Consider the following 18,837-nt stretch of genomic DNA (forward strand, 5'->3'; position numbering starts at 1 on the left):
TGTAATTAACTTTCCATAGTTTTTAGAGTAGTCAGCAGCCAGTTTTATGTGTGTCCTACTGAAGCTGGTGAAGTTTAAGCAATATCACCAGTTGCTCAGAATGGTACTTCACTGCTTCAAAGCAATGCAATGCTAAAGGCAGTTATAATGTACATGCAATGTTGTAGGTTCTTCAAATCATCTTTACTTTATGTATTCCATTGCTGTGAGTAGTATTCATTCTTTTTCTTTTCACTTACAATTCACTGAATAGTTATGCACAGGTACATAGCACAAAATACACACAATAGAGTCTAATGCATTCAGCTAAAAAGAGTGCTATTGAATTTTCCTCCAAAATTACTATCTGCAAACTGCATGTTCACCTTTGTAATTAACTTTCTGTATGATTCAGAGTAGTCTGAAACCACTTTTGTGTGTGTGATACCGAAGTTGAAGTTACTCTAAGCAGTATGATTGATTACACAATAGAACTTCAGTGTTTCAAAGCAATACAAAGCTAAAGCCGTTCTAATATAACTGCAATGTATTAGGTTCTTGAATTCAACTTTACTTTATGTATTCCATTCCTGTCAGTAGTATTTATTGTGTTTCTATTCACTTACATTTCACTCTGAATAGTTATGCAGATGTAAATAACACAAAATACAGAATATTCAGTAATGTATTCAGATAAAAAGAGTGTACTATTAAATTTTCCTCAATATTACTATGTGCAATCTTCATGTAAATCTTTGTAATTAACTTTGCATATGATGTAGAGTAGTCTGCAAGGAGTTTTTCTCGTGTTCTGCCGAAGTTGGTGAAGTTACTCTAAGGAATGTCACTGATTACACAATTCAACAAGTGTTTCAAAGCCGTAGAAAGGTAGAGGCAGTTATAATGTGAATGCAATGTTGTATGTTCTTCAAATCAACTTTACTTTATGTATTCCATTCCTGTCAGTAGTATTTATTGTGTTTCTATTCACTTACATTTCACTCTGAATAGTTATGCAGATGTAAATAACACAAAATACACAGAATATTCAGTAATGTATTCAGATAAAAAGAGTGTACTACTAAATTTTCCTCAATATTACTATGTGCAATCTTCATGTAAACCTTTGTAATTAACTTTCCATATGATTTAGAGTACTCTGCATCCAATTTCTTCTGTGTGCTACCGAATGTCGTGCAATATCTAAGCAATATCATTGACAACACAATAAAACTTGTGTTTCAAAGCAATAAAAGTTCAAGGCCGTTCTAATGTAACTGCAATGTATTAGTTTCTGAATTCAACTTTACTTTATGTATTCCATTGCTGTCTGTAGTATTTATTGTGTTTCTATTCACTTACATTTCACTCTCAATAGTTATGCAGATGTAAATAACACAAAATAGACAGAATATTAAGCAATGTATTCAGCTAAAAAGAGTGTACTATTGAATTTTCCTCAATATTACTATGTGCAAACTGCATGTTAACCTTTGTAATTAACTTTCTGTATGATTCGGAGTAGTCTGAAACCACTTTTGTGTGTGTGATACCGAAGTTGAAGTTACTCTAAGCAGTATGATTGATTACACAATAGAACTTCAGTGTTTCAAAGCAATACAAAGCTAAAGGCGTTCTAATATAACTGCAATGTATTAGGTTTTTGAATTCAACTTTACTTTATGTATTCCATTCCAGTCAGTAGTATTTATTGTGTTTCTATTCACTTACTTTTCACTCTGAATAGTTATGCAGATATACATAACACAAAATGCACAGAATATTAAGTAATGCATTCAGCTAAAAACAGTGTACTATTAAATTTTCCTCAATATTACTATGTGTAAACTTCATGTAAACCTTTGTATTTAACTTTGCATATGATGTAGAGTAGTCTGCAAGCAGTTTTTTTCGTGTTCTGCCGAAGTTGGTGAAGTTACTCTAAGGAATGTCACTGATTACACAATTCAACATGTGTTTCAAAGCAGTAGAAAGGTAGAGGCAGTTATAATGTGAATGCAATGTAGTATGTTCTTCAAATCAACCTTAATTTATGTATTCCATTGCTGTTAGTAGTATTCGTTGTTTATCTGATCACTTACAATGCACTCTGAATACTTTTGCACATCTGCATAACAGAAAATACACAGAATAGTAAGTAATGCATTCAGCTAAAAAGAGTGTACTATTAAATATTCCTCAATATTACTATGTTCAAACTTCATATAAACCTTTGCAATTAACTTTCCATATGATTTAGAGTAGTCTGCAACCAGTTTTTTGTCTGTGCTGCTAAAGTTGGTGAATTTACTCTAAGGAATGTCACTGATTACACAATTGAACTTCAGTGTTTCAAACAGTACAAAGCTAGAGGCACCTATAATGTAAATGCAATGTAGTATGTTCTTCAAATCAACTTTAGGTATTCCATTGCTGTGAGTAGTATTCATTGTGTTTCTATTCACCTCAAATTCACTCTGAATAGTTATGCACATGTACATAACATAAAATACACACAATAGCCTGTAATGCATTCAGCTGAAAAGAGAATACTATTGAATTTTCCTCAAAGTTTTATGTGCAAGCTTTGTGTAAACCATTGTAATTAACTTTCCATATGTTTTAGAGTAGTCAGCAGCCAGTTTTATGTGTGTCCTACTGAAGCTGGTGAAGTTTAAGCAATATCACCAGTTGCTCATAATGATACTTCACTGCTTCAAAGCAATGCAATGCTAAAGGCAGTTATAATGTACATGCAATGTTGTAGGTTCTTCAAATCATCTTTACTTTATGTATTCCATTGCTGTGAGTAGTATTCATTGATTTTCTGTTCACTTACAATTCACTGAATAGTTATGCACAGGTACATAGCACAAAATACACACAATAGAGTGTAATGCATTCAGCTAAAAAGAGTGCTATTGAATTTTCCTCCAAAATTACTATCTGCAAACTGCATGTTAACCTTTGTAATTAACTTTCTGTATGATTCGGAGTAGTCTGAAACCACTTTTGTGTGTGTGATACCGAAGTTGAAGTTACTCTAAGCAGTATGATTGATTACACAATAGAACTTCAGTGTTTCAAAGCAATACAAAGCTAAAGGCGTTCTAATATAACTGCAATGTATTAGGTTTTTGAATTCAACTTTACTTTATGTATTCCATTCCTGTCAGTAGTATTTATTGTGTTTCTATTCACTTACTTTTCACTCTGAATAGTTATGCAGATATACATAATACAAAATGCACAGAATATTAAGTAATGCATTCAGCTAAAAACAGTGTACTATTAAATTTTCCTCAATATTACTATGTGTAAACTTCATGTAAACCTTTGTATTTAACTTTGCATATGATGTAGAGTAGTCTGCAAGCAGTTTTTTTCGTGTTCTGCCGAAGTTGGTGAAGTTACTCTAAGGAATGTCACTGATTACACAATTCAACCAGTGTTTCAAAGCAGTACAAAGCTAGAGGCAATTATAATGTAAATGCAATGTAGTATGTTCTTCAAATCAACCTTACTTTATGTATTCCATTGCTGTGAGTAGTATTCGTTGTTTATCTGTTCACTTACAATGCACTCTGAATACTTTTGCACATCAGCATAACACAAAATGCACACAATAGCATGTAATGCATTCAGCTGAAAAGACAGTGCTATTGAATTTTCTACAAAATTACTATGTGCAAACTTCATGTAAACCTTTGTAATTAACTTTCCATATGATTTAGAGTAGTCTGCAACCAGTTTTTTGTCTGTGCTACTGATGTTGGTGAAGTTACTCTAAGGAATGTCACTGATTACACAATTGAACTTCAGTGTTTCAAAGCAATACAAAGCTAAAGGCGTTCAAATATAACTGCAATGTATTAGGTTCTTGAATTCAACTTTACTTTAGGTCTTCCATTCCTGTCAGTAGTATTTATTGTGTTTCTATTCACTTACATTTCACTCTGAATAGTTATGCAGATATACATAACACAAAATGCACAGAATATTAAGTAATGCATTCAGCTAAAAAGAGTGTACTATTAAATTTTCCTCAATATTACTATGTGTAAACTTCATGTAAACCTTTGTATTTAACTTTGCATATGATGTAGAGTAGTCTGCAAGCAGTTTTTTTCGTGTTCTGCCGAAGTTGGTGAAGTTACTCTAAGGAATGTCACTGATTACACAATTCAACCAGTGTTTCAAATCAGTACAAAGCTAGAGGCAATTATAATGTAAATGCAATGTACTATGTTCTTCAAATCAACCTTACTTTATGTATTCCATTGCTGTGAGTAGTATTCGTTGTTTATCTGTTCACTTACAATGCACTCTGAATACTTTTGCACATCAGCATAACAGAAAATACACACAATAGCATGTAATGCATTCAGCTGAAAAGACAGTGCTATTGAATTTTCTACAAAATTACTATGTGCAAACTTCATGTAAACCTTTGTAATTAACTTTCCGTATGATTTAGAGTAGTCTGCAACCAGTTTTTTGTCTTTGCTACCGATGTTGGTGAAGTTACTCTAAGGAATGTCACTGATTACACAATTAAAATTCAGTGTTTCAAAGCAATACAAAGCTAAAGGCGTTCTAATATAACTGCAATGTATTAGGTTCTTGAATTCAACTTTACTTTAGGTATTCTATTCCTGTCAGTAGTATTTATTGTGTTTCTATTCACTTACATTTCACTCTGAATAGTTATGCAGATATACATAACACAAAATACACAGAATATTAAGTAATGCATTCAGCTAAAAAGAGTGTACTGTTAAATTTTCCTAAATATTACTATGTGCAAACTTCATGTAAACCTTTGTAATTAACTTTCCATATGATGTAGAGTAGTCTGCAAGCAGTTTTTCTCGTGTTCTGCCGAAGTTGGTGCAGTTACTCTAAGGAATGTCACTGATTACACAATTCAACATGTGTTTCAAAGCAGTAGAAAGGTAGAGGCAGTTATAATGTGAATGCAATGTAGTATGTTCTTCAAATCAACCTTAATTTATGTATTCCATTGCTGTTAGTAGTATTCGTTGTTTATCTGATCACTTACAATGCACTCTGAATACTTTTGCACATCTGCATAACAGAAAATACACAGAATAGTAAGTAATGCATTCAGCTAAAAAGAGTGTACTATTAAATATTCCTCAATATTACTATGTTCAAACTTCATATAAACCTTTGCAATTAACTTTCCATATGATTTAGAGTAGTCTGCAACCAGTTTTTTGTCTGTGCTGCTAAAGTTGGTGAATTTACTCTAAGGAATGTCACTGATTACACAATTGAACTTCAGTGTTTCAAACAGTACAAAGCTAGAGGCACCTATAATGTAAATGCAATGTAGTATGTTCTTCAAATCAACTTTAGGTATTCCATTGCTGTGAGTAGTATTCATTGTGTTTCTATTCACCTCAAATTCACTCTGAATAGTTATGCACATGTACATAACATAAAATACACACAATAGCCTGTAATGCATTCAGCTGAAAAGAGAATACTATTGAATTTTCCTCAAAGTTTTATGTGCAAGCTTTGTGTAAACCATTGTAATTAACTTTCCATATGTTTTAGAGTAGTCAGCAGCCAGTTTTATGTGTGTCCTACTGAAGCTGGTGAAGTTTAAGCAATATCACCAGTTGCTCATAATGATACTTCACTGCTTCAAAGCAATGCAATGCTAAAGGCAGTTATAATGTACATGCAATGTTGTAGGTTCTTCAAATCATCTTTACTTTATGTATTCCATTGCTGTGAGTAGTATTCATTGATTTTCTGTTCACTTACAATTCACTGAATAGTTATGCACAGGTACATAGCACAAAATACACACAATAGAGTGTAATGCATTCAGCTAAAAAGAGTGCTATTGAATTTTCCTCCAAAATTACTATCTGCAAACTGCATGTTAACCTTTGTAATTAACTTTCTGTATGATTCGGAGTAGTCTGAAACCACTTTTGTGTGTGTGATACCGAAGTTGAAGTTACTCTAAGCAGTATGATTGATTACACAATAGAACTTCAGTGTTTCAAAGCAATACAAAGCTAAAGGCGTTCTAATATAACTGCAATGTATTAGGTTTTTGAATTCAACTTTACTTTATGTATTCCATTCCTGTCAGTAGTATTTATTGTGTTTCTATTCACTTACTTTTCACTCTGAATAGTTATGCAGATATACATAACACAAAATGCACAGAATATTAAGTAATGCATTCAGCTAAAAACAGTGTACTATTAAATTTTCCTCAATATTACTATGTGTAAACTTCATGTAAACCTTTGTATTTAACTTTCCATATGATTTAGAGTAGTCTGCAAACAGTTTTTTGTCTGTGCTACTGATGTTGGTGAAGTTACTCTAAGGAATGTCACTGATTACACAATTGAACTTCAGTGTTTCAAAGCAATACAAAGCTAAAGGCGTTCTAATATAACTGCAATGTATTAGGTTCTTGAATTCAACTTTACTTTAGGTCTTCCATTCCTGTCAGTAGTATTTATTGTGTTTCTATTCACTTACATTTCACTCTGAATAGTTATGCAGATATACATAACACAAAATGCACAGAATATTAAGTAATGCATTCAGCTAAAAAGAGTGTACTATTAAATTTTCCTCAATATTACTATGTGTAAACTTCATGTAAACCTTTGTATTTAACTTTGCATATGATGTAGAGTAGTCTGCAAGCAGTTTTTTTCGTGTTCTGCCGAAGTTGGTGAAGTTACTCTAAGGAATGTCACTGATTACACAATTCAACCAGTGTTTCAAAGCAGTACAAAGCTAGAGGCAATTATAATGTAAATGCAATGTAGTATGTTCTTCAAATCAACCTTACTTTATGTATTCCATTGCTGTGAGTAGTATTCGTTGTTTATCTGTTCACTTACAATGCACTCTGAATACTTTTGCACATCAGCATAACAGAAAATACACACAATAGCATGTAATGCATTCAGCTGAAAAGACAGTGCTATTGAATTTTCTACAAAATTACTATGTGCAAACTTCATGTAAACCTTTGTAATTAACTTTCCATATGATTTAGAGTAGTCTGCAACCAGTTTTTTGTCTGTGCTACTGATGTTGGTGAAGTTACTCTAAGGAATGTCACTGATTACACAATTAAAATTCAGTGTTTCAAAGCAATACAAAGCTAAAGGCGTTCTAATATAACTGCAATGTATTAGGTTCTTGAATTCAACTTTACTTTAGGTATTCTATTCCTGTCAGTAGTATTTATTGTGTTTCTATTCACTTACATTTCACTCTGAATAGTTATGCAGATATACATAACACAAAATACACAGAATATTAAGTAATGCATTCAGCTAAAAAGAGTGTACTGTTAAATTTTCCTAAATATTACTATGTGCAAACTTCATGTAAACCTTTGTAATTAACTTTCCATATGATGTAGAGTAGTCTGCAAGCAGTTTTTCTCGTGTTCTGCCGAAGTTGGTGCAGTTACTCTAAGGAATGTCACTGATTACACAATTCAACATGTGTTTCAAAGCAGTAGAAAGGTAGAGGCAGTTATAATGTGAATGCAATGTAGTATGTTCTTCAAATCAACCTTAATTTATGTATTCCATTGCTGTTAGTAGTATTCGTTGTTTATCTGATCACTTACAATGCACTCTGAATACTTTTGCACATCTGCATAACAGAAAATACACAGAATAGTAAGTAATGCATTCAGCTAAAAAGAGTGTACTATTAAATATTCCTCAATATTACTATGTTCAAACTTCATATTAACCTTTGCAATTAACTTTCCATATGATTTAGAGTAGTCTGCAACCAGTTTTTTGTCTGTGCTGCTAAAGTTGGTGAATTTACTCTAAGGAATGTCACTGATTACACAATTGAACTTCAGTGTTTCAAACAGTACAAAGCTAGAGGCACCTATAATGTAAATGCAATGTAGTATGTTCTTCAAATCAACTTTAGGTATTCCATTGCTGTGAGTAGTATTCATTGTGTTTCTATTCACCTCAAATTCACTCTGAATAGTTATGCACATGTACATAACATAAAATACACACAATAGCCTGTAATGCATTCAGCTGAAAAGAGAATACTATTGAATTTTCCTCAAAGTTTTATGTGCAAGCTTTGTGTAAACCATTGTAATTAACTTTCCATATGTTTTAGAGTAGTCAGCAGCCAGTTTTATGTGTGTCCTACTGAAGCTGGTGAAGTTTAAGCAATATCACCAGTTGCTCATAATGATACTTCACTGCTTCAAAGCAATGCAATGCTAAAGGCAGTTATAATGTACATGCAATGTTGTAGGTTCTTCAAATCATCTTTACTTTATGTATTCCATTGCTGTGAGTAGTATTCATTGATTTTCTGTTCACTTACAATTCACTGAATAGTTATGCACAGGTACATAGCACAAAATACACACAATAGAGTGTAATGCATTCAGCTAAAAAGAGTGCTATTGAATTTTCCTCCAAAATTACTATCTGCAAACTGCATGTTAACCTTTGTAATTAACTTTCTGTATGATTCGGAGTAGTCTGAAACCACTTTTGTGTGTGTGATACCGAAGTTGAAGTTACTCTAAGCAGTATGATTGATTACACAATAGAACTTCAGTGTTTCAAAGCAATACAAAGCTAAAGGCGTTCTAATATAACTGCAATGTATTAGGTTTTTGAATTCAACTTTACTTTATGTATTCCATTCCTGTCAGTAGTATTTATTGTGTTTCTATTCACTTACTTTTCACTCTGAATAGTTATGCAGATATACATAACACAAAATGCACAGAATATTAAGTAATGCATTCAGCTAAAAACAGTGTACTATTAAATTTTCCTCAATATTACTATGTGTAAACTTCATGTAAACCTTTGTATTTAACTTTCCATATGATTTAGAGTAGTCTGCAAACAGTTTTTTGTCTGTGCTACTGATGTTGGTGAAGTTACTCTAAGGAATGTCACTGATTACACAATTGAACTTCAGTGTTTCAAAGCAATACAAAGCTAAAGGCGTTCTAATATAACTGCAATGTATTAGGTTCTTGAATTCAACTTTACTTTAGGTCTTCCATTCCTGTCAGTAGTATTTATTGTGTTTCTATTCACTTACATTTCACTCTGAATAGTTATGCAGATATACATAACACAAAATGCACAGAATATTAAGTAATGCATTCAGCTAAAAAGAGTGTACTATTAAATTTTCCTCAATATTACTATGTGTAAACTTCATGTAAACCTTTGTATTTAACTTTGCATATGATGTAGAGTAGTCTGCAAGCAGTTTTTTTCGTGTTCTGCCGAAGTTGGTGAAGTTACTCTAAGGAATGTCACTGATTACACAATTCAACCAGTGTTTCAAAGCAGTACAAAGCTAGAGGCAATTATAATGTAAATGCAATGTAGTATGTTCTTCAAATCAACCTTACTTTATGTATTCCATTGCTGTGAGTAGTATTCGTTGTTTATCTGTTCACTTACAATGCACTCTGAATACTTTTGCACATCAGCATAACACAAAATACACACAATAGCATGTAATGCATTCAGCTGAAAAGACAGTGCTATTGAATTTTCTACAAAATTACTATGTGCAAACTTCATGTAAACCTTTGTAATTAACTTTCCATATGATTTAGAGTAGTCTGCAACCAGTTTTTTGTCTGTGCTACTGATGTTGGTGAAGTTACTCTAAGGAATGTCACTGATTACACAATTAAAATTCAGTGTTTCAAAGCAATACAAAGCTAAAGGCGTTCTAATATAACTGCAATGTATTAGGTTCTTGAATTCAACTTTACTTTAGGTATTCTATTCCTGTCAGTAGTATTTATTGTGTTTCTATTCACTTACATTTCACTCTGAATAGTTATGCAGATATACATAACACAAAATACACAGAATATTAAGTAATGCATTCAGCTAAAAAGAGTGTACTGTTAAATTTTCCTAAATATTACTATGTGCAAACTTCATGTAAACCTTTGTAATTAACTTTCCATATGATGTAGAGTAGTCTGCAAGCAGTTTTTCTCGTGTTCTGCCGAAGTTGGTGCAGTTACTCTAAGGAATGTCACTGATTACACAATTCAACATGTGTTTCAAAGCAGTAGAAAGGTAGAGGCAGTTATAATGTGAATGCAATGTAGTATGTTCTTCAAATCAACCTTAATTTATGTATTCCATTGCTGTTAGTAGTATTCGTTGTTTATCTGATCACTTACAATGCACTCTGAATACTTTTGCACATCTGCATAACAGAAAATACACAGAATAGTAAGTAATGCATTCAGCTAAAAAGAGTGTACTATTAAATATTCCTCAATATTACTATGTTCAAACTTCATATAAACCTTTGCAATTAACTTTCCATATGATTTAGAGTAGTCTGCAACCAGTTTTTTGTCTGTGCTGCTAAAGTTGGTGAATTTACTCTAAGGAATGTCACTGATTACACAATTGAACTTCAGTGTTTCAAACAGTACAAAGCTAGAGGCACCTATAATGTAAATGCAATGTAGTATGTTCTTCAAATCAACTTTAGGTATTCCATTGCTGTGAGTAGTATTCATTGTGTTTCTATTCACCTCAAATTCACTCTGAATAGTTATGCACATGTACATAACATAAAATACACACAATAGCCTGTAATGCATTCAGCTGAAAAGAGAATACTATTGAATTTTCCTCAAAGTTTTATGTGCAAGCTTTGTGTAAACCATTGTAATTAACTTTCCATATGTTTTAGAGTAGTCAGCAGCCAGTTTTATGTGTGTCCTACTGAAGCTGGTGAAGTTTAAGCAATATCACCAGTTGCTCATAATGATACTTCACTGCTTCAAAGCAATGCAATGCTAAAGGCAGTTATAATGTACATGCAATGTTGTAGGTTCTTCAAATCATCTTTACTTTATGTATTCCATTGCTGTGAGTAGTATTCATTGATTTTCTGTTCACTTACAATTCACTGAATAGTTATGCACAGGTACATAGCACAAAATACACACAATAGAGTGTAATGCATTCAGCTAAAAAGAGTGCTATTGAATTTTCCTCCAAAATTACTATCTGCAAACTGCATGTTAACCTTTGTAATTAACTTTCTGTATGATTCGGAGTAGTCTGAAACCACTTTTGTGTGTGTGATACCGAAGTTGAAGTTACTCTAAGCAGTATGATTGATTACACAATAGAACTTCAGTGTTTCAAAGCAATACAAAGCTAAAGGCGTTCTAATATAACTGCAATGTATTAGGTTTTTGAATTCAACTTTACTTTATGTATTCCATTCCTGTCAGTAGTATTTATTGTGTTTCTATTCACTTACTTTTCACTCTGAATAGTTATGCAGATATACATAACACAAAATGCACAGAATATTAAGTAATGCATTCAGCTAAAAACAGTGTACTATTAAATTTTCCTCAATATTACTATGTGTAAACTTCATGTAAACCTTTGTATTTAACTTTCCATATGATTTAGAGTAGTCTGCAAACAGTTTTTTGTCTGTGCTACTGATGTTGGTGAAGTTACTCTAAGGAATGTCACTGATTACACAATTGAACTTCAGTGTTTCAAAGCAATACAAAGCTAAAGGCGTTCTAATATAACTGCAATGTATTAGGTTCTTGAATTCAACTTTACTTTAGGTATTCTATTCCTGTCAGTAGTATTTATTGTGTTTCTATTCACTTACATTTCACTCTGAATAGTTATGCAGATATACATAACACAAAATACACAGAATATTAAGTAATGCATTCAGCTAAAAAGAGTGTACTGTTAAATTTTCCTAAATATTACTATGTGCAAACTTCATGTAAACCTTTGTAATTAACTTTCCATATGATGTAGAGTAGTCTGCAAGCAGTTTTTCTCGTGTTCTGCCGAAGTTGGTGCAGTTACTCTAAGGAATGTCACTGATTACACAATTCAACATGTGTTTCAAAGCAGTAGAAAGGTAGAGGCAGTTATAATGTGAATGCAATGTAGTATGTTCTTCAAATCAACCTTAATTTATGTATTCCATTGCTGTTAGTAGTATTCGTTGTTTATCTGATCACTTACAATGCACTCTGAATACTTTTGCACATCTGCATAACAGAAAATACACAGAATAGTAAGTAATGCATTCAGCTAAAAAGAGTGTACTATTAAATATTCCTCAATATTACTATGTTCAAACTTCATATAAACCTTTGCAATTAACTTTCCATATGATTTAGAGTAGTCTGCAACCAGTTTTTTGTCTGTGCTGCTAAAGTTGGTGAATTTACTCTAAGGAATGTCACTGATTACACAATTGAACTTCAGTGTTTCAAACAGTACAAAGCTAGAGGCACCTATAATGTAAATGCAATGTAGTATGTTCTTCAAATCAACTTTAGGTATTCCATTGCTGTGAGTAGTATTCATTGTGTTTCTATTCACCTCAAATTCACTCTGAATAGTTATGCACATGTACATAACATAAAATACACACAATAGCCTGTAATGCATTCAGCTGAAAAGAGAATACTATTGAATTTTCCTCAAAGTTTTATGTGCAAGCTTTGTGTAAACCATTGTAATTAACTTTCCATATGTTTTAGAGTAGTCAGCAGCCAGTTTTATGTGTGTCCTACTGAAGCTGGTGAAGTTTAAGCAATATCACCAGTTGCTCATAATGATACTTCACTGCTTCAAAGCAATGCAATGCTAAAGGCAGTTATAATGTACATGCAATGTTGTAGGTTCTTCAAATCATCTTTACTTTATGTATTCCATTGCTGTGAGTAGTATTCATTGATTTTCTGTTCACTTACAATTCACTGAATAGTTATGCACAGGTACATAGCACAAAATACACACAATAGAGTGTAATGCATTCAGCTAAAAAGAGTGCTATTGAATTTTCCTCCAAAATTACTATCTGCAAACTGCATGTTAACCTTTGTAATTAACTTTCTGTATGATTCGGAGTAGTCTGAAACCACTTTTGTGTGTGTGATACCGAAGTTGAAGTTACTCTAAGCAGTATGATTGATTACACAATAGAACTTCAGTGTTTCAAAGCAATACAAAGCTAAAGGCGTTCTAATATAACTGCAATGTATTAGGTTTTTGAATTCAACTTTACTTTATGTATTCCATTCCTGTCAGTAGTATTTATTGTGTTTCTATTCACTTACTTTTCACTCTGAATAGTTATGCAGATATACATAACACAAAATGCACAGAATATTAAGTAATGCATTCAGCTAAAAACAGTGTACTATTAAATTTTCCTCAATATTACTATGTGTAAACTTCATGTAAACCTTTGTATTTAACTTTCCATATGATTTAGAGTAGTCTGCAAACAGTTTTTTGTCTGTGCTACTGATGTTGGTGAAGTTACTCTAAGGAATGTCACTGATTACACAATTGAACTTCAGTGTTTCAAAGCAATACAAAGCTAAAGGCGTTCTAATATAACTGCAATGTATTAGGTTCTTGAATTCAACTTTACTTTAGGTCTTCCATTCCTGTCAGTAGTATTTATTGTGTTTCTATTCACTTACATTTCACTCTGAATAGTTATGCAGATATACATAACACAAAATGCACAGAATATTAAGTAATGCATTCAGCTAAAAAGAGTGTACTATTAAATTTTCCTCAATATTACTATGTGTAAACTTCATGTAAACCTTTGTATTTAACTTTGCATATGATGTAGAGTAGTCTGCAAGCAGTTTTTTTCGTGTTCTGCCGAAGTTGGTGAAGTTACTCTAAGGAATGTCACTGATTACACAATTCAACCAGTGTTTCAAAGCAGTACAAAGCTAGAGGCAATTATAATGTAAATGCAATGTAGTATGTTCTTCAAATCAACCTTACTTTATGTATTCCATTGCTGTGAGTAGTATTCGTTGTTTATCTGTTCACTTACAATGCACTCTGAATACTTTTGCACATCAGCATAACAGAAAATACACACAATAGCATGTAATGCATTCAGCTGAAAAGACAGTGCTATTGAATTTTCTACAAAATTACTATGTGCAAACTTCATGTAAACCTTTGTAATTAACTTTCCGTATGATTTAGAGTAGTCTGCAACCAGTTTTTTGTCTTTGCTACCGATGTTGGTGAAGTTACTCTAAGGAATGTCACTGATTACACAATTAAAATTCAGTGTTTCAAAGCAATACAAAGCTAAAGGCGTTCTAATATAACTGCAATGTATTAGGTTCTTGAATTCAACTTTACTTTAGGTATTCTATTCCTGTCAGTAGTATTTATTGTGTTTCTATTCACTTACATTTCACTCTGAATAGTTATGCAGATATACATAACACAAAATACACAGAATATTAAGTAGTGCATTCAGCTAAAAAGAGTGTACTGTTAAATTTTCCTAAATATTACTATGTGCAAACTTCATGTAAACCTTTGTAATTAACTTTCCATATGATGTAGAGTAGTCTGCAAGCAGTTTTTCTCGTGTTCTGCCGAAGTTGGTGCAGTTACTCTAAGGAATGTCACTGATTACACAATTCAACATGTGTTTCAAAGCAGTAGAAAGGTAGAGGCAGTTATAATGTGAATGCAATGTAGTATGTTCTTCAAATCAACCTTAATTTATGTATTCCATTGCTGTTAGTAGTATTCGTTGTTTATCTGATCACTTACAATGCACTCTGAATACTTTTGCACATCAGCATAACACAAAATGCACACAATAGCATGTAATGCATTCAGCTGAAAAGACAGTGCTATTGAATTTTCTACAAAATTACTAAGAGGAAACTTCATGTAAACCTTTGTAATTAACTTTGCATATGATGTAGAGTAGTCTGCAAGCAGTTTTTTTCGTGTTCTGCCGAAGTTGGTGAAGTTACTCTAAGGAATGTCACTGATTACACAATTCAACCAGTGTTTCAAAGCAGTACAAAGCTAGAGGCAATTATAATGTAAATGCAATGTAGTATGTTCTTCAAATCAACCTTACTTTATGTATTCCATTGCTGTGAGTAGTATTCGTTGTTTATCTGTTCACTTACAATGCACTCTGAATACTTTTGCACATCAGCATAACACAAAATGCACACAATAGCATGTAATGCATTCAGCTGAAAAGACAGTGCTATTGAATTTTCTACAAAATTACTATGTGCAAACTTCATGTAAACCTTTGTAATTAACTTTCCATATGATTTAGAGTAGTCTGCAACCAATTTTTTGTCTGTGCTACTGATGTTGGTGAAGTTACTCTAAGGAATGTCACTGATTACACAATTGAACTTCAGTGTTTCAAAGCAATACAAAGCTAAAGGCGTTCTAATATAACTGCAATGTATTAGGTTCTTGAATTCAACTTTACTTTAGGTCTTCCATTCCTGTCAGTAGTATTTATTGTGTTTCTATTCACTTACATTTCACTCTGAATAGTTATGCAGATATACATAACACAAAATGCACAGAATATTAAGTAATGCATTCAGCTAAAAAGAGTGTACTATTGAATTTTCCTCAAAGTTTTATGTGCAAGCTTTGTGTAAACCATTGTAATTAATGTTTTAGAGTAGTCAGCAGCCAGTTTTATGTGTGTCCTACTGAAGCTGGTGAAGTTTAAGCAATATCACCAGTTGCTCATAATGATACTTCACTGCTTCAAAGCAATGCAATGCTAAAGGCAGTTATAATGTACATGCAATGTTGTAGGTTCTTCAAATCATCTTTACTTTATGTATTCCATTGCTGTGAGTAGTATTCATTGATTTTCTGTTCACTTACAATTCACTGAATAGTTATGCACAGGTACATAGCACAAAATACACACAATAGAGTGTAATGCATTCAGCTAAAAAGAGTGCTATTGAATTTTCCTCCAAAATTACTATCTGCAAACTGCATGTTAACCTTTGTAATTAACTTTCTGTATGATTCGGAGTAGTCTGAAACCACTTTTGTGTGTGTGATACCGAAGTTGAAGTTACTCTAAGCAGTATGATTGATTACACAATAGAACTTCAGTGTTTCAAAGCAATACAAAGCTAAAGGCGTTCTAATATAACTGCAATGTATTAGGTTCTTGAATTCAACTTTACTTTAGGTCTTCCATTCCTGTCAGTAGTATTTATTGTGTTTCTATTCACTTACATTTCACTCTGAATAGTTATGCAGATATACATAACACAAAATGCACAGAATATTAAGTAATGCATTCAGCTAAAAAGAGTGTACTATTAAATTTTCCTCAATATTACTATGTGTAAACTTCATGTAAACCTTTGTATTTAACTTTGCATATGATGTAGAGTAGTCTGCAAGCAGTTTTTTTCGTGTTCTGCCGAAGTTGGTGCAGTTACTCTAAGGAATGTCACTGATTACACAATTCAACCAGTGTTTCAAAGCAGTACAAAGCTAGAGGCAATTATAATGTAAATGCAATGTAGTATGTTCTTCAAATCAACCTTACTTTATGTATTCCATTGCTGTGAGTAGTATTCGTTGTTTATCTGTTCACTTACAATGCACTCTGAATACTTTTGCACATCAGCATAACAGAAAATACACACAATAGCATGTAATGCATTCAGCTGAAAAGACAGTGCTATTGAATTTTCTACAAAATTACTATGTGCAAACTTCATGTAAACCTTTGTAATTAACTTTCCGTATGATTTAGAGTAGTCTGCAACCAGTTTTTTGTCTTTGCTACCGATGTTGGTGAAGTTACTCTAAGGAATGTCACTGATTACACAATTAAAATTCAGTGTTTCAAAGCAATACAAAGCTAAAGGCGTTCTAATATAACTGCAATGTATTAGGTTCTTGAATTCAACTTTACTTTAGGTATTCTATTCCTGTCAGTAGTATTTATTGTGTTTCTATTCACTTATATTTCACTCTGAATAGTTATGCAGATATACATAACACAAAATACACAGAATATTAAGTAGTGCATTCAGCTAAAAAGAGTGTACTGTTAAATTTTCCTAAATATTACTATGTGCAAACTTCATGTAAACCTTTGTAATTAACTTTCCATATGATGTAGAGTAGTCTGCAAGCAGTTTTTCTCGTGTTCTGCCGAAGTTGGTGCAGTTACTCTAAGGAATGTCACTGATTACACAATTCAACATGTGTTTCAAAGCAGTAGAAAGGTAGAGGCAGTTATAATGTGAATGCAATGTAGTATGTTCTTCAAATCAACCTTAATTTATGTATTCCATTGCTGTTAGTAGTATTCGTTGTTTATCTGATCACTTACAATGCACTCTGAATACTTTTGCACATCTGCATAACAGAAAATACACAGAATAGTAAGTAATGCATTCAGCTAAAAAGAGTGTACTATTAAATATTCCTCAATATTACTATGTTCAAACTTCATATAAACCTTTGTAATTAACTTTCCATATGATTTAGAGTAGTCTGCAACCAGTTTTCTGTCTGTGCTGCTAAAGTTGGTGAATTTACTCTAAGGAATGTCACTGATTACACAATTGAACTTCAGTGTTTCAAACAGTACAAAGCTAGAGGCACCTATAATGTAAATGCAATGTAGTATGTTCTTCAAATCAACTTTAGGTATTCCATTGCTGTGAGTAGTATTCATTGTGTTTCTATTCACCTCAAATTCACTCTGAATAGTTATGCACATGTACATAACATAAAATACACACAATAGCCTGTAATGCATTCAGCTGAAAAGAGAATACTATTGAATTTTCCTCAAAGTTTTATGTGCAAGCTTTGTGTAAACCATTGTAATTAACTTTCCATATGTTTTAGAGTAGTCAGCAGCCAGTTTTATGTGTGTCCTACTGAAGCTGGTGAAGTTTAAGCAATATCACCAGTTGCTCATAATGATACTTCACTGCTTCAAAGCAATGCAATGCTAAAGGCAGTTATAATGTACATGCAATGTTGTAGGTTCTTCAAATCATCTTTACTTTATGTATTCCATTGCTGTGAGTAGTATTCATTGATTTTCTGTTCACTTACAATTCACTGAATAGTTATGCACAGGTACATAGCACAAAATACACACAATAGAGTGTAATGCATTCAGCTAAAAAGAGTGCTATTGAATTTTCCTCCAAAATTACTATCTGCAAACTGCATGTTAACCTTTGTAATTAACTTTCTGTATGATTCGGAGTAGTCTGAAACCACTTTTGTGTGTGTGATACCGAAGTTGAAGTTACTCTAAGCAGTATGATTGATTACACAATAGAACTTCAGTGTTTCAAAGCAATACAAAGCTAAAGGCGTTCTAATATAACTGCAATGTATTAGGTTTTTGAATTCAACTTTACTTTATGTATTCCATTCCTGTCAGTAGTATTTATTGTGTTTCTATTCACTTACTTTTCACTCTGAATAGTTATGCAGATATACATAACACAAAATGCACAGAATATTAAGTAATGCATTCAGCTAAAAACAGTGTACTATTAAATTTTCCTCAATATTACTATGTGTAAACTTCATGTAAACCTTTGTATTTAACTTTGCATATGATGTAGAGTAGTCTGCAAGCAGTTTTTTTCGTGTTCTGCCGAAGTTGGTGAAGTTACTCTAAGGAATGTCACTGATTACACAATTCAACCAGTGTTTCAAAGCAGTACAAAGCTAGAGGCAATTATAATGTAAATGCAATGTAGTATGTTCTTCAAATCAACCTTACTTTATGTATTCCATTGCTGTGAGTGGTATTCGTTGTTTATCTGTTCACTTACAATGCACTCTGAATACTTTTGCACATCAGCATAACACAAAATGCACACAATAGCATGTAATGCATTCAGCTGAAAAGACAGTGCTATTGAATTTTCTACAAAATTACTATGTGCAAACTTCATGT

The sequence above is a fragment of the Hemitrygon akajei genome, chromosome 4 (assembly GCF_048418815.1).
Source record: "Hemitrygon akajei chromosome 4, sHemAka1.3, whole genome shotgun sequence".
Classification (NCBI taxonomy): domain Eukaryota; kingdom Metazoa; phylum Chordata; class Chondrichthyes; order Myliobatiformes; family Dasyatidae; genus Hemitrygon; species Hemitrygon akajei.